This window comes from Halichoerus grypus, chromosome 12 (assembly GCF_964656455.1).
Source record: "Halichoerus grypus chromosome 12, mHalGry1.hap1.1, whole genome shotgun sequence".
In the NCBI taxonomy this organism is placed as follows: domain Eukaryota; kingdom Metazoa; phylum Chordata; class Mammalia; order Carnivora; family Phocidae; genus Halichoerus; species Halichoerus grypus.
The window spans coordinates 19,062,766-19,083,058 of record NC_135723.1 but is presented as its reverse complement, the minus strand read 5'-3'; the positions used below and the strand labels follow the sequence as shown (position 1 = coordinate 19,083,058).

At 39.8% G+C, this 20,293-nt stretch overlaps 1 long non-coding RNA gene across 3 annotated transcripts in view; it reads right to left on the bottom strand.

The window, feature by feature from the left end:
• Nucleotides 1-20,293, bottom strand: part of LOC118546359 (uncharacterized) — a 566,662-nt gene that overhangs the window by 82,829 nt on the left and 463,540 nt on the right. Inside the window, exon 8 of one of the 3 annotated variants that reach the window (XR_013443081.1) lies at nt 14,090-14,320. The exons of the other annotated variants lie outside the window; for them this stretch is intronic. This is a non-coding gene — a long non-coding RNA (uncharacterized LOC118546359). Of the gene's footprint in view, nt 1-14,089; nt 14,321-20,293 lie in introns of those variants that run through there. 3 annotated transcript variants of the gene reach the window in all.

Here is a 20,293-nt window from a genome sequence, read left to right as displayed (position 1 = left end):
TGATACACGTCTTTCTCTGATTGACTTATTTCGCTTAGCATAATACTCTCCAGTTCCATCCACGTCGTTGCAAATGGCAAGATCTCATTCCTTTTGATGGCTGCATAATATTCCATTGTATATATATATACCACCTCTTCTTTATCCATTGATCTGTCGATGGACATCTTGGCTCTTTCCACAGTTTGGCCATTGTGGACATTGTTGCTATAAACATCAGGGTACACGTACCCTTTCTGATCCCTACTTTTGTATCTTTGGGGTAAATACCCAGTAGTGCAATTGCTGGATCGTATGGTAACTCTATTTTCAACTTTTTGAGGAACCTCCATACTGTTTTCCAGAGTGGCTGCACCAGCTTGCATTCCCACCAACAGTGTAGGAGGGTTCCCCTTTCTCCGCATCCCCGCCAACATCTGTCATTTCCTGACTTGTTAATTTTAGCCATTCTGACTAGTGTGAGGTGGTATCTCATTGAGGTTTTGATTTGGATTTCCCTGATGCCAAGCGATGTTGAGCACTTTTTCATGTGTCCGTTGGCCATTTGGATGTCTTCTTTGGAAAAATGTCTGTCCATGTCTTCTGCCCATTTCTTGATTGGATTCTTTGTTCTTTGGGTGTTGAGTTTGATAAGTTCTTTATAGATTTTGGATACTAGCCCTTTATCTGATACGTCATTTGCAAATATCTTCTCCCATTCTGTCGGTTGTCTTTTGGTTTTGTTGACTGTTTCTTTTGCTGTGCAAAAGCTTTTTATCTTGATGAAGTCCCAATAGTTCATTTTTGCCCTTGCTTCCCTTGCCTTTGGTGATGTTTCTAGGAAGAAGTTGCTGCGGCTGAGGTCGAAGAGGTTGCTGCCTGTGTTCTCCTTTAGGATTTTGATGGACTCCTGTCTCACATTGAGGTCTTTCAACCATTTGGAGTCTATTTTTGTGTGTGGTGTAAGGAAATGGTCCAGTTTCATTCTTCTGCATGTGGCTATCCTGTTTTCCCAACACCATTTGTTGAAGAGACTGTCTTTTTTCCATTGGACATTCTTTCCTGCTTTGTCAAAGATTAGTTGACCATAGAGTTGAGGGTCCATTTCTGGGCTCTCTATTCTGTTCCATTGATCTATGTGTCTGTTTTTGTGCCAGTAGCATACTGTTTTGATGATGACAGCTTTGTAATAGAGCTGGAAGTCCAGAATTGTGATGTCGCCAGCTTTGCTTTTCTTTTTCAACATTCCTCTGGCTATTCGGGGTCTTTTCTGGTTCCATACAAATTTTAGGATTATTTGTTCCATTTCTTTGAAAAAAGTGGATGGTATTTTGATGGGGATTGCACTGAATGTGTAGATTGCTCTAGGTAGCATTGACATAGAAGATATCTCCCTTTTCTAATCCCCATTTCATTATATAAAATATGTCCCAATGATTTATGGTAAATATATTTTAACAAATTATTATCATATTATATACAGTTGACCCTTGAATGATGTAGAGGTTAGGGGCACTGACCCCCCCGCACATATAATTTTATACATCCACATATAACTTTTGATTCCCCCGAAACATTACTCTAATAGCCTGCTATTGACCGGAAGCTTTACTGACAACATAAACAATCAACACATATTTTGTATGTTATATATATTATATACTGTATTCTTACAATAAAGCAGGCTACAGAAAAGACAATGCTATTAAAATCATTAAGTAAGAGAATATACATTTATAGTACTGTTGTAAAAAGTCTGCACATAAAGGGACTTGTGCAGTTCAAACCTGTGTTATTCAAGGGTCAACTGTATAGGAAAGCAGAAAAAAGGTTAAAGTCTTCAAAGAAAAAATCTCTGGCCTATACCAGTTAGGATTAGATCTGGCCGTGGATAACAGAGACCCAAATACTGGCTTGAACATGAAGGAAGCTTATTTTTCTCTCATCTCCAAGTCTGGAAATGGGTATTCCAAGATTACCATGGGGGTTCTGCCCTTCAACTTCTAGCGATCCTTGACCCCATACAGCTTGTCACTCCACTATCTAGGCTGTGGACTCTGCCCTCAGGGTCCAAAATGACAGCAAGAAGTCTAGGTTTCACATACATGTTCTGGACAGAAGGATAGAGAAAGACTATCCACCTCCTCAAAAAGGAAAGTGTGTAAAACAGGCAATCTTTTAGGATTTGAATTTAAGAATTATTGCAGGATTTTCACTAGTCAGAACTTGGCCATATACTTTGCCTAGGCATAAGAGGGGCTGAAAAAGATCGTCTTTTTTCTGGATGGCCACCTGCTAGCAAAAATGTACAGTTTCTATTACTAAGGAAAAGGAGGGAAATAGATTTGGGGGGCTAACCAGTAGTTCTGTCACAGACTAAACTTCTGAACATTTCCTTAAAACAGATTTTTAGATTACTGAGTTAAAATGCATATACATATTTTTTTAAGGCTTCTAGGTGAAACAGCTAACCAACTACTCATCAAAATTGACATTCTTCTCTTCTCTCTGGGCACACAGACTATATTTCCTAGTCTCCCTTGCAATAAGATATGGTCATTACTGAATTGTGGCTAATGGGATTTGAGCACAAGTGATGTGTGTCATTTCCTTGCCTGGTCCTAGAAAGCTTGCATATTTCCACCTTTCCAGCTTCTCAGAATGGAGATGTGCCTCACATGAACTTGGCAGTCACATATTAAAGATGGCAGAGCTGGCAGCACCTGTTCTCCTATCTAGTATTTATTACATGTCCAAGAAATAAACTTCTACTCTTTAAGTAATTTTCTTCTGGGGGATATTTTTGTTACAAGAATTAATTAATCTACCTTAACTAAGATAAGGCTCTTAAATACTGTGAAATTATTTCTAGAAAGATTCTATCAATTTCCATCCCACCAAGAGGAGATGTACAGACCTCTCTTCCTTAACACAGTATTATAATTTAAAAAAATGTTTGCCAATTTGGTAGAAAAACACTTCACCATTCTATATGCATTTCTTTGTTTTCTTGTGATGCTGAACATTTTGAAATGTTTACTATTCTTTGTGTAACTTGGCTCCCCTCTTTTTGGTTGCAGTCACAAACTTAGTATCTTTTAAACGATTGATTTTTTTTGGTTAGATTAATAACCCTAGTTGTCAAGATTGGTCCTACACTGGACAAAGCCAGCAAATGAACATCCTTCTTAATATAAAAGATAAACTAAAGAGTGGATCATTTATTTGTTTTGTAAAACAAAAAGAAATCAGCCTAAAAGAGAGACAGGAATTAAGCTGGAGATTGAGAGAACTGTTCTCAAGTAAAATAGTAAATAGCCAGAAGAGCCCAGACTCATATGCTTCCTGCAGTACAGATTTTGAAGTCCTTCATTCAATTAAGTAAGTAATAAGAAAGCGTATTCTTCTCATCTCATACTTAGGGACTGGGCTTGAAGTTCATCTAAGGGTCTATTACTGTTTCTTATCTATCAGCTGTTAATGGTTTGAAGAAATAGCTTGTAGTAAAATCCTGGTTTCTGGAATTCTCTACATATGCATGAGACATTTTTTCATAACTCTTCCTATCCCGGATTCTCCTACTTTTTTCACATACCACAACCTGTCCAACAGCAAATATTATTAGATTCTACTTATAGATTTCTGTGGTGATTTATTCCCATCCATAATACTTTTCACTGTTGGTCCTTAGTGTATTTTAGAACCCTTCCTGGGAGATAGGGTGGGGACATAAACTGATTGTGGGATGAGACAGAGACAGGTAACTTAAATACCATGTAGTAGGTTGTATTTGTTTCTATTTGCTAGATACTTGAGTTTGTCCTGCTGTGTTCACTTCTTACTCTTCTCCAGCCAGCTCTCTGCTCCTCAGCTGATGTGGATCACAGTAACAGGCCCCATTGTCCTTGCTGTCCAGGTTAGTTCTGCCAGTGGAAGCCCCAGAAGGAGGGAGAAGAGCTAGGTTGGGGTGCTAATTCTCTTGGCTCCTTCCCTGTGGATTTGCCTCAGACTGTCTGTGTCCCACAACAGATCCACTTGTAGGTCTCTCTCTCCCTCCAAGTTCCCTTCCCTTCTCTATCCCATCAGGTCTAGAGATGTAAGAACTGTGCTAGGGCTAGTCCTGTGTTCCTGAAATATTCTTCTGGTCTCCTCTATTTTGCCCACATTTTTGAATTAGATATAAGTAAACCCTTCTCAAATTATTCTATTTTGAATGTGTCATCCACTTTCTGAGATGCTGATCTACACCATCTTGATGAAATGTGTCACCATTGCCCTGTTGCATGATAGTCATAAATTTCATTTTTCATTTTCATTCTATTGAATTCATGTTTTAAGGAACTTTTTATTTTTTATTTAATTTGATTTTTGTTTTTGTTTTTTTATTTAAATTCAATTAACCAACATGTAGTACATCATTAGTTTCATATGTAGTGTTCAATAATTCATCAGTTACGTATATCACCCAGTGCTCATCACATCACATGCCCTTCTCAGTACCCATCACCCAGTTACCCCATTCCCTCACCCACCTCGCCTTCAGCAACCCTCAGTTTGTTTCCCATAGTTAAGAGTCTCTCATGGCTTGTCTTCCTCTGATTTCTTCCATCCAGTTTTCCCTACTTTCCCTTATGGTCCTCTGCACTGTTTCTTGTATTCCACATATAAGTAAAACCATATGATAATTGTCTTTCTCTGATTGACTTATTTCACTTAGCATAGTCCCCTCCAATTCCATCCATGTCGATGTAAATGGTGGGTATTCATCCTTTCTGATGGCTGAGTAATATTCCATTGTATATATATACCACATCTTCTTTATCCATTCATCTGTTGAAGGACATCTCAGCTCTTTCCACAGTATGGCCATTATGGACATTGTTGCTATGAACTTTGGATCACTACACTTGTATCCTTGGGGTAAATACCTAGTAGTGCAATTGCTGGGTTGTAGGGTAGCTCTATTTTTAACTTCTTGAGGAACCTCCATACTGTTTTCCAGAGTGGCTGTACCAGCTTGCATTCCCACCAACAGTGTAGGAGGGTTCCCTTTCTCCACATCCTTGCCAATATTTGTTGTTTCCTGTCTTGTTAATTTTAGGCATTCTAACTGGTGTAAGGTGGTATCTCATTGTGGTTTTGATTTGCATTTCCCTGATGACAAGTGATATGGAGCATTTTTTCATGTGTCTGTTGGCCATTTGTATGTCTTCTTTGGAGAAGTGGCTGTTCATGACTTCTGCCCATTTCTTGACTGGATTATTTGTTTTTTTGGGGTGTTGAGTTTGATAAGTTCTTTATAGATCTTGAATCCTAGCCCTTTATCTGATATATCATTTGCAAATATCTTTCCTCATTTCATAGGTTGCCTTTTAGTTTGTTGACTGTTTCCTTTGCTGTGAGGAAACTTTTTATCTTGATGAAGTCCCAACAGTTCATTTTTGCTTTTGTTTCCTTTGCCTTTGGAGATGTGTCTAGCAAGAAGTTGCTGTGGCTGAGGTCACAGAGGTTGCTGCCTGTATTCTCCTTTAAGATTTTGATGGATTGGGGTGCCTGGGTGGCTCAGTCATTAAGCGTCTGCCTTCAGCTCAGGTCATGATCCCAGGGTCCTGGGATCAAGCCCCACATTGGGCTCCCTGCTCTGCGGGAAGCCTGCTTCTCCCTCTCCCACTCCCCCTGCTTGTGTTCCCACTCTCGCTCTCTGTCAAATAAATAAAATCTTTAAAAAAAAAAAAAGATTTGGATGAATTCCTGTCTCATAATTAGGTCTTTCATCCATTTTGAGTTTATCTTTGTGTATGGTGTAAGAAAATGGTCCATTTTAATTCTTCTGCATGTGTCTGTCCAATTTTCCCAGCACCATTTATTGAAAAGACTGTTTTTTTCCATTGGATATTCTTTCTTGCTTCATCAAAGATTAGTTGACCATAGAGTTGAGGGTCTACTTCTGGGCTCTCTATTCTGTTCCACTGATCTAGGTGTCTTTTTTTGTGCCAGTACCATGATGTCTTGATGATCACAGCTTTGTAATATATTTTGAAGTCAGGCATTGTGATGCCACCAGCATTAGCTTTCTTTTTCAACATTCCTCTGTCTATTCGGGGTCTTTTCTGGTTCCATACAAATTTTAGGATTATTTGTTCAGCTCTGTGAAAAAATGTCAATGGCATTTTGATAGGGATTGCATTGAATGTGTAGATTGCTCTGGGTAGCATAGACATTTTAACAATGTTTTTCTTCCAATCCATGAGCATGGAGTGTATTTCCATCTCTTTGTGTTTTCCTCAATTTCTTTCATAAGCTTTCTGTAGTTTCTGAGTACAGATCCTTTACCTCTTTGGTTAGGTTTATTCCTAGGTATCTCTTTTTTTTTTTTTTTAAAGATTTTATTTATTTATTTGACAGAGAGAGAGATAGCGAGAGCAGGAACACAAGCAGGGGGAGTGGGAGAGGGAGAAGCAGGCCTCCTGCCGAGCAGGGAGCCCGATGTGGGACTCGATCCCAGGACCCTGGGATCATGACCTGAGCTGAAGGCAGACGCTTAACGACTGAGCCACCCAGGCGCCCCAATTCCTAAGTATCTCTTATGGTGTTTGGTGCAATTGTAAATGGGATCGATGCCTTAATTTCTCTTTCTTCTGTCTCATAGTTGGTGTTTAGAAATGCAACTGATTTCTGTGCATTGTTTTTGTATCCTGCCATATTGCTGAATTCCTATATGAGTTCTGGCACTTTGGAGGTGGAATCTTTTCGGTTTTCCACATAGAGTATCATGTCATCTGAGAAGAGTGAGAGTTTGACTTTTTCTTCATCAATTTGAATGCCTTTTATTTCTTTTTGTTGTCTGATTGCTGAGGCTAGGACTTCTAGTACCACGTTGAACAACAGTGGTGAGAGTGGGTATCCCTGTCATGTCCCTGACCTTAGGAGAAAAGTTCTCAGTTTTTCCCCATTGAGAATGATATTCACTGTGGGCTTTTTGTAGATGGCTTTTATGATTTTTTAGAAAGATTTTTTTTATTTATTTGACAGAGATAGAGAGAGCACACAAGCAGGGGGAACAGCAGGGGGAGAGGGAGAAGCAGGCTCACTGCTTAGCAGGGAGCCCAAGGACCCTGGGATCATGACCTGAGCCGAAGGCAGATGTTTAACTGACTGAGCCACTCAAGCGCCCCTGGCTTTTATGATATTGAGGTATGTTCCCTTTATCCCTACACTGTGGAGAGTTTTGATCAAGAAAGGATACTGTATTTTGTCAAATGCTTTTTCTGCATCTGTTGAGAGGATCATATGATTCTTGTCCTTTCTTTTATCTGTGTGATGTATCACATTGATTGATTTGCAAATGTTGAACCACCCTTGCATCCCAGGAATAAATCCCACTTTGTCATGGTAATTAATCTTTTTAATGTACTGTTGGATCCGATTGGCTGGTATCTTGGTGAGTATTTTGGCATCTATGTTCATCAGGGATATTGGTCTGTAAGTCTCCATTTTGATGGGGTCTTTGTCTGGTTTGAGGGTCAGGGTAATGCTGGCCTCATAGAAAGAGTTTAGAAGTTTTCCTTCCATTTCTATTTTTTGAAACAGCTTCAGAGGAATAGGTATTATTTCTTCTTTAAATGTTTGGTAGAAATCTCCTGGGAAGATATCTGGCCCTGGACTCTTGTTTTTTGGGAGGTTTTTGATTACTGCTTCATTTTCTTTGCTGGTTATGGGTCTGTTCGGATCTTCTATTTCAGTTCTGGTAGTTTATAAGTTTCCAGGAATGCATCTATTTCTTCCAAATTGCCTAATTTGTTGGCATATAGTTGCTCTAATATGTTCTTAAAATTGTTTGTATTTCCTTGGTGTTGGTTGTGATTCCTCCTCTTTCATTCATGATTTTATTAATTTGGGTCCTTTCTCTTTTCTTTTGGATAAGTCTGGCTAGGGGGTTTATTGATCTTATTAATTCTTTCAAAGAACTGGCTTCTAGTTTCGTTGATCTGTTCTACTATTCTTCTGGTTTCTATTTCATTGATTTCTGCTCTAATCATTATTATTTCTTTTCTCCTGCTGGGTTTAGGCTTCATTACAGAAAATGGAAGCTGGAGCTTTCTCCAGCTCCTTTAGGTGTAAGGTTAGCATCTATATTTGAGATTTCCCTAATTTTTTGAGAGAAGCTTGTATTGCAATGTACTTCCTTCTTAGGATCATCTTTGCTGTATCCCAAAGTTTTTGAACAATTGTGTTTTCATTTTCATTTGTTTCCATGAATTTTAAAAATTCTTCTTTAATTTCCTGGTTGACCCATTCATTCTTTAGTAGGATGCTCTTTAACCTCTAAGTGTTTGAGTTCTTTCCAAATTTCCTTTTGTGATTGAGTTCAAGTTTCAAAGCCTTGTGGTCTGAAAATATGCAGGGAATAATCCCAATCTTTTGGTATTTGTTGAGACCTGATTTATGAACTAGTATGTCATCTATTCAGGAGAAAGTTCCATGTGCACTTGAGAAGAATGTGTATTCTGCTGCTTTAGGATGGAATGCTCTGTATGTATCTGTGAAGTCCATCTGGTCCAGGGTGTCATTCAAAGCCCTTGTTTCCTTGTTGATCTTCTGCTTAGATGATCTGTCCATTGCTGTGAATGGGTGTTGAAGTCTCCCACTATTATTATATTATTATCTGTTTCTTTAATTTGGTTATTAACTGGTTTATATAATTAGCTGCTTCCAAATTAGGGGCATAAATATTTATAATTGTTAGATCTTCTTGTTGGATAGACCCTTTATGTATGATATAGTGTTCCTCTTCATCTCTTACTACAGTCTTGGTTTTTTTTTTTTTTTAAAGATTTTATTTATTTATTTTGACAGAGAGAGAGATAGCGAGAGCAGGAACACAAGCAGGGGGAGTGGGAGAGGGAGAAGCAGGCTTCCCGCTGAACAGGGAGCCCGATGTGGGACTCGATCCCAGGACCGCGGGATCATGACCTGAGCCGAAGGCAGACGCTTAACGACTGAGCCACCCAGGCGCCCTACAGTCTTGGTTTAAAATATAATTTGTCTGATATGAGGATTACTACCCCAGCCTTCTTTTGAGGTCCATTAGCATGATAAATTGTTCTTCACCTCCTCACTTTCAGTCTGCAGGTGTCTTTACATCTAAAGAGAGTCTCTTGTAGACAGCATATGGATGGGTCTTGCTTTTTTTCCCTCTAATCTGATACCTTGTGTCTTTTGATTGGAGCATTTAGCCCATTTACATTCAGAGGAACTATTGAAAGATACGAATTTAGTGCCATTGTATTATGTGTAAATTTCCTGTTTCTGTAGACTGTCTCTGTTACTTTCTGGTCTATGTTACTCTTGGGCTCTCTTTGCTTACAGGATCCCCCTTAATATTTCTTGCAGGGCTGGCTTGGTGGTCACATATTCTTTCAGTTTCTGTTGTCCTGGAAGCTCTTTATCTCTCCTTCCATTCTGAATGATAGCCTTGTTGGATAAAGTATTCTTGACTGCATGTTTTTCTCATTTAGTACTCTGAATATATCATGCCAGCCCTTTCTGGCCTGCTGGGTCTCTGTGGATGGGTCTGATGTAAGTCTAATGCTCCTACCTCTGTAGGTTAGGAACCTCTTGTCTCAAGCCGCTTTCAGGATTTTCTCTTTATCTTTGAAATTTGCAAGCTTCACTATTATATGTTGGGGTGTTGATCTATTTTTATTGATTTGGGAGGGGTTTTCTCTACCTCTTGGATATGAATGCCTGTTTCCTTCCCCAAATTAGGGAAGTTCTCAGCTATAATTTGCTCAAATACACCTTCTTGCCCTCGCTCTCTCAGGCACCCCAATAATTCTGGTGTTGGTATGTCTTATAGCTTCACTGATTTCTCAAAGCCTCTTCGCACGTCCTACAGTTGTTTTTCTCTCTTTACCTCAGCTTCCTTTCTTTCCATCAACACGGATTCTATGTCACTGACTCTCTTTTCTGCCTCCTTTACCCTAGCTGTTAGAGTATCCAATTCAGACTGCATCTCAGTAGTGCATTTTTAATTTCAGCCTTATTAGATCTCATTTGTACACTAAGAGATTCTCTAGTGTCTTTTATGTTTTTTTCAAGTCCAACTAGTAACTTTATAATTGTTATCCTGAATTCCATCTCTGACATTTTACTTATATCCATTATCAATTAGATCTGTGGTAAAGTATTAACTCTGGTTCTTTCTTTTGTTGTAAATTCCTCCTTCTAGTCATTTTGCCCAGAGGAGAATGGATCCATGAGAGCACTATGAAAAATATCAACCACGACCTAAGCGAAATACATACTAGACAAATCCAAAGAGGTCAGAAACCAAAAGAAAAGAAAAAGCAAATGAAAAAGCAAAAGAGAAAAAGAGGGGGGAGAGAATATAATTTCACAGGGTGGACAAAACAGGGTGCTCTAATTGGTCCTGAGTGTATTTTGGTCTCTGTGTTAGAAGACACTAAATCTCAAAATTGTAATGAAAACAAAACTTATATATATATATATATATATATATATATATATATATATATATATAAAATTGAATAGAGTGAAAGGAAGCCAAAAATGAAAACTATATCTATAAAATGTAAATGTAAAAAATGGAAGTTAACAAAAGACTTAAAAACAAAGAATTGATAAAATAAGAAACTTTTTGAAAAGGAGAAAAAGGAAATAGAAAATTTTAAACTAAAAGGTAAATGAGTCATGAAAAAAACCTTCAAATTTTATATACTATTTTCCCCTAGCACTGGAGTTTTACAGTCTTGTGTGGTAAATTCCTGTTCACCCGTTCTTCCAGTTGGTCTTCTGGGGGAGGGGCCTGTTCCACTGCTTCTCAGGTGTCTTTGCCTGGGAGGAGTTGCACTGCCCCTTGCCAGGGGACCAGGCTTAGTGTAAGCTGGTCCTGTGTGTGGGTTTTGTTCCCTGAAGGCTTTCTGTGCCTCTTTAGAGGATCAAAATTAAAATGGCCATGCCCTGATCTCCAGCCCCAGAGTTGAAAGATCATGGTCCCCCCTCTTCAGTAAACACTCAGAGATAAATGGTCTTCACTTTTGTGTGTGCCAAACTCTGCAGACTCCTGCAGTGCAGGGCTACAACGATCCTCCCAGGGGAAGGCAGAGGTTCCCCCATTACTGCACTTTGTAGGACCCTGGTGTGGAGAGCAGTCGCCTAATTGTGCACACACCTGCTCCGCCCCTCCACATGGAAGGCAGAGGGGCCCCCGAGTTCCTGTTCTTTGCACCATCCCCACGCAGAGAGCGGTCACTTGATGGAGCTCCCACTAGCAGTTTATGGTGAACTGAGCTGAGAGCCTCCTCCCGGGCTCACTGACCATAACCAGGTTCCCTGTTCCAATGCTTGGGAACTCTACCAGTTCAGGAACCCCAGTTATTTCTGTGCCTCCGGGGATCCTGAGACCACACTGTCCCACCTAGATTTTTGCCACTTCACTACCTGAGCTCCTTATAGGCAGGGCTGTCTTTCACTAGAACAGATTTCTAAGGGTTCCAATTTTGCCCTCCAGGGATATATCACTTTCCAGTAGCCGGCTTACTGAGGTTCCCTCACTACCTCCTGCTAATTATCTTCCAATGTATCCCCTCAGATTCACTTCAGATATATTCCCCTCAGATATATCCCTTCATATTCTGCACCTCCTACCTTGCAGAAAGTGGTCGCTTTTCTACTTGTAGATTTCCAGATATTCCTTTCTTACATCTCAGGATGAATTCATGGGTGTTCATAATGATTTGATAGTTATCTAGCTAAATTCAAGGGACCAGATGAAATGAGGTCCCCTATTCTTCCTCCATCTTGCTTCCTCCAATAGAAGTCTTAAAGAACTTTTTAATGTTTTATAGTTATCAAGTTTGATAAGTAGCTTTCAGGAATGCAATAACCATATAGCTGTGTGTGTTTGTATACATATGTTTAAAATATTTGTCAACTATATATATAGTGCACAGCTACCATGGGTACAAATCAGAATCACCTGAGGAGCTTTTTTTAACCATGATACTTAGACCTTACCCCAGATTTACTAGATAAGAATTTCTAGAGTAAGACTAAAACAAATGTAGTTTCCAAAATTTTGATGTGCTCTCCTATTTAAGATCTACTATATATGATATAGTCACAGCAACTAAGCTTCTACAAGAGTAACCACATGCTCAATATCATATAGATGGCATTTAATAAGTCCTCTGTGTATGTTGAATAATAGCAATACATGTTAGTTATAAAATGACACTCATTCTAGGACATCTTTTAGAGTATCACTGATAAGGTAAAATTGATATCCTGTCATTCCATAGGATAAGGCCCATTTCACTCAGTAAGAGGCCTTGATATTTTACTTAGGCATTGATTTTACAATGAAGATAAATAAGGGAGCCATTTAAGGAACATTAGTGGGGGACTTTGAACTTCAACTTAATGGCATGACATGAAGAATCAAGTTCTCATTTTGGGGAAAGAGAGCCAAAATTACTAAACACCTGAGTAATCTGTTCTTAAGCATTTTCATGAATATTAGTAAGAAGGGTAGCATATATCAACAGCAAATTAGTGGATGAAGAAGAATCGATCAATGATCTGGAGGACAGGGTAATGGAAAGCAACCAAATTGACCAGCAAAAAGCAAAAAGAATAGTAAGAAATTAGAATAGGTTAAGAGATCTCTCTGAAATCATCAAGTGTAATAATATTCATATTACAGGGATCCAAGAAGAAGAAGAGAGAGACAATGTGGTTGGAAAACTTATTTGAAGAAATAACAGGTGAAAATTTCCCAAATCTTCAAAAGGAAACAGATATCTAGGTCTAGGAAGCACAGAAAGCCCCAAATAAGATGAACCCAAGGAGGTCCATACCAAGACACATACTAATTGAAATGGCAAATACTAAAGACAAAGAAACAATCTTAAAAGCAGTAGGGAAAAAAAAGCAGTTACATAGAAGGGAAAGCCCATAGGCTATGAATTGATTTTCAGCAGAAACTTTACATGGCCAGAAAATTTGCATGATACATTCAAAGTGCTGATAGGAAAAGACCTATAACCAAGAATATGCTATCCAGCAAGGCTGTCATTATTAGTAGATGCAGAAAAAGCATTTGACAAAATTCAACATCTGTTCATAATAAAAATTCAACAAAGTGGGTTTATAAGGACAATGCCTCAACATAATAAAGGCCATATATGACAGAGTAGAGAACCCAGAAATAAACCCATGCTCATGTGGTCAATTTATCTACAACAAAGGAGGCAAAAATATATAATGGGGGGAAGATAGTCTATTCCATGAATGGTGTTGAGAAAATCAGAAAGCTACATGTAAAAGAAGCTGGGAAGGGGAGTCAGATTTTAGCTTAGTACTTTACCAATTTGGGGTGAATTTCTTGGCTTTTATGTGCCTCATTTTTTCATCTATAAAATGGGAATAATACATAATGTGTGCTGTTGTTGTGAAGATTAAATGCATAGTATGGGGATTAACATAACAATAAAAAATTAAAAAAAAAGAAGGAAGAGAGAGAAAACTAAAAAAAAAAAAAAAAAAAAGATTAAATGCATAATAGTCATTTGATCTTTTCCAAAAACTAGCTTTTAATTTCATTGATTTTTTTTTCTCTATTGTTTGGCTGTTCTCTATTTCATTGATTTTCTTTTTATTTTCAACTATGATCTTTTTTCTTCTATTTTTTTAATTTAAATTCAATTAGCCAACATATAGTACAACATTAGCTTCAGATGTAGTGTTCAAACTTATGATTTTCATTCTTATGTTTTAAAAGATTTCATTTATTTGAGAGAGAGAGAGCGTATGTGAGAGTGAGTGGGGGTAGAGGCAGAGGGAGGGAGAGAATCTCAAGCAGACTCCGAGCTGAGTGGGGAGCCCGACTTGGGGCTCAATCTCATGACTCTGAGCTCATGACCTGAGCCAAAATCAAGAATCAGACACAACCAACTGAGCCACCCACATGCCCCAATTTTCATTCTTATTTTTATAATTTATTCTACTTTGGGCTTAATTTGCTCCTTAAGATGGAAGCTTATATCATTTCTTTCAGACCTTTCTTTTTTCTTAATATAAGTATTTAGAGTTATAATTTTCCCTCAGCAACTGCTTTTTCTAAACCTTCTGACATTTACAATAATTTTTTTCTGCCCAGCTCCAGGCAGCAAGATGCAAACTCACCTCCCTCTCTTTTCCCTTCTTTCTTCCAGTCCAGAGGAGCAGGAAGAGGGAGAAGCAATGAAACACAGAGTACCACAGGCTTATGTCTGACTTTCAGCTTTATCCTGAGTAGCTCCCAGCTAAGAGCAAATTGCTAATGAGAAATTTAGAAAACACAGATGAGCAGTGAAATTCCATTCAGACACTCTTAACCAGGTGTGCTTTATGCACAATAGCTCAGAGGCCTGTATGCTGTTGCAGTGGTTGGGGAGTGCAGGATTATTGAGCTATCCAATTTTGCCAGACTCCTCCTTATGGGTCTTTCTTGGCTGAATCACAATCTGACCAACGCAAAGCATCTGCTAGTTCCCCTAGCCTCTAGACCGAACAGCATCTAATAGGTATGCATGAACCTGGGCTTCTGCTGAGGACATGAGAGGAGGCTGAGCTCACAGTGGCCCTGATAGTCTGAAGCTTGAAACCTCAGAATGTCTTTATCACTCAGGGGTGAACACCAGCCCATGAATGGAGAAGGGAAAAGAACCTGGATATCCTGGGGCCTAATCTCATTCCCGTGCAGTGGTTACTTGCTTTATTCCCTGGGTGTGACTAATTAGAATTCTCCTGCTGTGGTTTTCTTTCCTAGGAGACTGAGTCTTAATCTCAACTATAATTCTGACATCTTGCAATGATTGTGCACTCAAAAATGCTCTATTTAAATTATTCAGGCTGCTATAAACTTCAAGTGGTTGGTTGTTTCTGCAGAAGCAGAAATTTATCTTTCTAAAAATGTAACAAATAATTAGTTCCTTTATTTTACATTTTTGGTTAAACATTTATATTAGAGCTATTTTTTGCAATGATATTACTGAGAAAATGTTCTAATATAGCTTATTTTGTTAGCAAAGTTATATGTGCACATGACTTCCTATATTGTGCCTTATAGTTTTTTGTATAAATAAGCTTTTGTTTTAGTCCCTGAGACATTCTAAGATAATTGACAAAATTTATAAAAATTGGTTCAATTAGTTGGTTCACACAATAAACACTGAATAAGCTATTAGCCTAAATTTTCCATCTTCCAACTATTGCAACATATATACAAAACTTAAGCTTCCTGATTTATCAACTTATGGTGTTCATTCAACAAAACTGGGTGCCTGCTTGGCTGTTAGCCCTGGGACATTGTTTCGCACAAACACAAAGTGACTGCTTTCACGGACCCCTGACCAATAGTATATAAGTAAACAAGCAAATTAAAGAAGAAAATTTCAAATAATTTTCCCTGAAGCAAAATGAAGTAATGTGATGCAGTGGAGAGTTCCTGGTAGGCTAGTTCAGAAATTCAGCCACATGAAGACCTGTGGGAGAATTCCAGATAAGTGAACAGTTAGAGCAATGTTCTTGAGGCAAGAATGCATGTGACTGAACCAAGCCTCCAGCACCTTCATTCACTCATTTGCTCAACCAAAGAGAACAACCACAGGGCCCCAGCCTCCATCCTGGAGTCTGACTTATCTCTGCAAATTTAGGGAAGTCACTCTTTTCTGTCAGCCGTTATCCCTAAAATGCCTAGGGTCACACCCACGTCTCCATCTGTGGTTATTCTGGCTCCTCAGTGGGAAATCTACATAATTAAGGCTTGCTTGGCTCAGTTATGCATCTCCTTCCTTGCTTTTCCAAGAAGGTCTTTTGTTTACACACTTCAGTGCCTGATACCAGTTGGTTGTCAGGTTCATTCACTGGACCTTCAGCCAAGCCTCTCCATTTAGCCTTCTCGCTCTTTCTTCATAAATCTATTACTGCCAGTTCCATTCCATTTACGTTGACATGGATGGTGGTAAAATACTGAGGATAGAAGGGATTAAAAGCACAGACCTTCAGAGTTGAAGGAGAAGTCCGCATTGTCCTTTGTGAGACATGTGGTTTCTGTGGCCAAGGCCCGTGATGCTCTGCTCTAAGGAGCCTGGACAGGGAAGGATCTGGAAGCTGTTGAGGCTCTCAACATTTCCAGCCTAATTCCTTTCCAAGTGTTTCAAGTTGTGCCATACTCTTTGGTTGTTCACTGCCTAGACTACATTTCTGAAAAGTTTACAAATAAAGTGCCAAGCCTTTTCTGACAATTCCTGGGGAGTTTCCAGATTTGTTCCTTGGTCAGCACGGCACTGAAGGTTTCTTTCTTTGTCTTGACTGTGTGGCTTTTGAAGGTTTATTTTCTGGAAAACTTGATGAAAAGGAGATGTGATTATTAGCCAGGGATCCCTAAAATGCAAGCAGGCCTTTGTTTTTCAAATATCTCTGGAATCCATCCACTTCATTCCCTTACCACCACTTGAGTCTACCATCTCCTCTCACCAGGACTACTGCACTAGACTCAAAACTAGTCTCCCTTCATTTAATCCATTCTCCACTCAGCAGCCAGAGTGTCCTCTTCAAAATGCAAGTCTGATTTTTCCCTGTCCATGGTTAAAACCTTTCAATGGTGCTCCTTTGCTCTATGAAAAAGATAAAATGGATAAATTCCTATATGTTCTGGCCTCCTCATCTCTGTGGCCACCCTTCCACACCTGTTTCTTTGCTGTGCCATCTTGGGCAATTTACTCAACATCTCTGGGCTACAGTTCATTCCCCTGTAAAGTGAAGAGAATAACACCTATCAGCAGTTGAGGTCATGTGTGCAAAAGCTCAGCACATGCGTGGGAGGCACAAGGCAAAGAGGAGACAATCATGGTAACTCCATGTGGTTCCTCATCTCAGCACAGATTCAGAGCTAAGCAGCCATTCCTCCTGGGGCCAAGGACCCATCTTGTGTGGAATAGCTCTGACCCACAGGTTCTGACTCTACCAGGTGAATCCCCACGGTCTCAGGGTTTCCAAAATGGAGGAGGTGGTCCGGGCTGGAGAGACGATGGAGGAGGGAGTGCTGAACCTGGTTACAGTCATGATACATCAGCCTGATGCTTATTGGCCTTGTTCTCCTTGGGCCTCCTGTCTCTAGGTTGCCAGGGAGGGTTCCTCAGGTGTAGTCCTCAGCCTTGAGGCGAAGCAGTCATCTTGGTACTGCACAGTCATTTATTATTTTATGCCATGTCAAACAGTCTTGAAAAGTTGATTAACTGCCAGAGAGTCAAGGCTCTGTTTCAAGGATGGCAGAGTCAGAGCTACTTATCAAGGATAAGCTCTTTGGTCCTAGGTGGACAAATTTCCTCTAGCATCTTACAGCCTCCTAGTGACTCCTAGTTTCCCCATTTCAGTTTATTTCTTGAGTTGGAGCCAATCCATAACTCCACCTTAAAATAGCAGTGGCTGGCCAGTATTCTGGCCAGGCCTGATCTGCCAAAGGAGAACACCCACAAGCAGCCAGTCCTGGTGCTGGTAGGGACCCTGCAGTACATGAAGTCATGGCTGCAGTACTGTGTAGATACTGACCCGTGGCAGCCAGCGGCAGAATTTCACTAGGACACCCTCACATCCTCACGCATTAAGTGCAAGCTCCTCTGCTTGCCTTTTTTTAAAATTCAAGTATAATTAACATACAGTGTTATATTAGTTCCAGGTGTACAGGATAATGATTTGACAGTTCTGTGCATTACTCAGTGCTCAACACAATAAGTATACTCTTAATCCCCATCACCTATTTCCCCAATCCACCCACCCACCTGTCCTCTGGCAACCACCAGTTTGTCCTCTGTTTTTAAGAGTCTGTCTCTGCTTGCCTTTTAAAGAAAATCTCCAGCACTTTCTACTTGCTAGACACTGTCTAAACATTTTATGCATAATAACTCAATTAATCTTTACCACAAATCTATGAAGTAGAAACAATTATGACTCTTACTCTACAGACGAGGAAAGAGCCACTGAACAATTGAATGATTTACCTAAGGTCACTTAACTAATAAACGACAGGCACTCATTCCAGAGTGCACACTTATTATCTAGCCACCATCTAGACTGCCTGACCACATGAACTGAATAAGTCAGTAAGTTTAAAGCACTCACAACAGGACCAACAGTGCCTGGCACAGAGTGAGTGCTCGGCAAATGTATTTCCATTCGTGTAGCAGCACCACAGAGTAATGATGAGAAGTATGGGCTCTGAGCCAGGCAAGCAGCTCTGCCACCAGATATGGGATCTTGGCAGGCTACCTCTTTTTCTTTCAGTTACCTCATCTGTGAACTTGCAGTTGTTTCCCAGGGTCATTGTTAGTATTAAATGAGTTAATATTTGTCAAGCACTTAGGACAGAGCCTGGAACTTACTAGATGCTACATTTTCTAGACCACACAGAGGTACACATGCACAAGGTTGCAACAGCATGGGCATGGACTTTGTGTTCCTAAGACCTGGATTTCAAGTCTTGGTTCTTTTATACTATCTGGGTCATGGTGGAATAATAACCTGTCCTGTCTAACCCTCAGTTTCCTTACCTATAGAATAGAACCAACATACTATCTATACAGTTATTTAAGAATGACATGAGATAATGTATACACGAAAGCACAGAATTAGGCACATGTTGGGTGCTTAGTAAATGTTTTTTCTTTTCTTTCCCCTAGCAGGTCTCTTCTTGTGTCTCACAAACACATAAGCTAATTTCTACTCTCAAAACTTTGCTACTGTGTCACCAGCAATGCTCTTTAAAAAAAAAAAAAAAGATTTTATTTTTAAGTAATCTCTACACCCAATGTGGGACTCGAACTCACAACCCCAAGATCAAGAGTTGCATGCTCTACTGACTGGGCCAGCCAGGCGTCCCAGCCATGCTCTCCTGTTTCCTGTTCTCCACATCAGTCTCTGCTCTGCCACCTTGGGAACGCTTCCAGCTCTAACTCTCTATAATATTCTGGGGTCCTTGGAAATTCTTAGAGATGTCTAATTACAGCAGTTTTGGATTTCTAAGGGGCCAAACCAGACCACAGGTCAGTTGCCATTTTCTCAGATCTTTCCACACTGAGAGGACAAGACAGTGTGTGTGTGTGTGTGTGTGTGTGTGTGTGTGTGTCTGTGTGTCTTGTGCATCTGTGTGTCTGTGTGTCTGTGTGTCTGTATGCGTCTGTGTGTGTGTGTGTGTGTGTTTGTCCCTCCTAGACAGGTGTGGGCCCTATTCTGCCCACTCTGGACATGCAAATTCTGATTGCAGTTGTCATGGGGCCATGTGGGATACAACTAGTGCCAGTCTCTCCTTTGGTTCTATCTGTAGGAATGATTTTACTTTGGAAATATAAAAACATCTAAAAGAATTAAGTAAAAAGAATTTCCATTTCTTTGATACCTGCTTCAATTTGCCAACATGCTATATGCTCCTCATTCAAGGACCGTATCTTCTTCCTCTTGTCCACCAATCACATTTAGCAATTAGATTCCTATATTTATCAATCCCATTTAACCTGACATGATTCACCCATTAAGTCTTCAGGCCGAGACAGATAGTTTAGAGGAGTAAGGTTCCCAAACCTAGATGAACGTTGGAATCTTCTGGAATGCTAGAAAAATCAGGGTGAGTTACCATTCCACACCTCCAGCCAAGCAGGGGCTATGCAGCCAGAATGTAGAGATGGAGACTATGTCTAAATACTGGGCCTGCATGCAAGTGTGGCCATGCCTCTCTCTGCCTTGTGGTTTCACCTGTACAATGGAGATCTTTGTACCTGCCCTCCCATCTAGTGGCAGCATTGTGAGGTACCAGCACTGGCCACGAACACGGGGCATTTCCAGCTCCCTCAGCCATGTGTGTAACCTCCAGCTTGGCACTCAGTTTGTTGGCACTGGAGCAGGGGTGGAATCATCAGAGTTTCCCAACAACCTATTGAAAGTAAGTTCAATGATTCCAGGTAGCTCTCTAACCACACAGAACAGTAGAAACTTTGGACAAAGTAATACATTTGGTGGTGGTGGGGGAACATCTCTGGCTGAATAACTGAATTTCTCCTTTTTTGGATCTTGATTGGGCATAGGGTTTGCATTCTCAGGAATGAAACCCAAAAGAGATAGGGGTTTCAAGTCAAGCAAGAACACTTGCTTGACTAGGTTTTCTAATGCAACATTTCTTTTCTTCCCTTCCTTCCAGTCTTTATTTCTTGACTACGGTTCTTTTACTTTCTTTTTGAAAAATTAGCCCTTTTATATC